This window comes from Odontomachus brunneus, unplaced genomic scaffold (assembly GCF_010583005.1).
Source record: "Odontomachus brunneus isolate Ranch 3 - 2012 unplaced genomic scaffold, Obru_v1 Obru_scaffold_378, whole genome shotgun sequence".
Classification (NCBI taxonomy): Eukaryota; Metazoa; Arthropoda; class Insecta; order Hymenoptera; family Formicidae; genus Odontomachus; species Odontomachus brunneus.
Window position 1 is genome coordinate 22487 of NW_022639828.1, and position 353 is coordinate 22839.

At 26.1% G+C, this 353-nt stretch overlaps 1 protein-coding gene across 1 annotated transcript in view; it reads left to right on the plus strand.

Moving 5' to 3' along the window:
• The window catches only part of LOC116853610, a gene marked incomplete at its 3' end in the record, with an annotated part of 3037 nt that overhangs the window by 2589 nt on the left and 95 nt on the right, over positions 1-353 (plus strand). The gene's annotated exons all lie outside the window — the stretch shown is intronic.

Consider the following 353-nt stretch of genomic DNA (forward strand, 5'->3'; position numbering starts at 1 on the left):
TGTAACAAATTATATTTCTGTTATATAGTTGCAATTTCGTATGAGTGGGAAATTATAACTAACATCTACGTTACTTGCAACTTACATGTTACATTACATGTTACATTCCGTTACCTCACAGTTATGTAACAGTTATATATTTGTGTTTGGTGGGTATCGAGGCAGGATTCACAAATTTTGAAGTTGTATATTGACAATCTTCGATATCTAGTAGTTTATGAGACATAAGAAAATTAGGAGTTATAAATATATTTTTTAAATATTATGATTTTCTCATTTTTTACATTTGCACAATAATTCTCAGTATTTGATTACTATCAATATTTAATAGTGATTTTATTATCAATATTCAC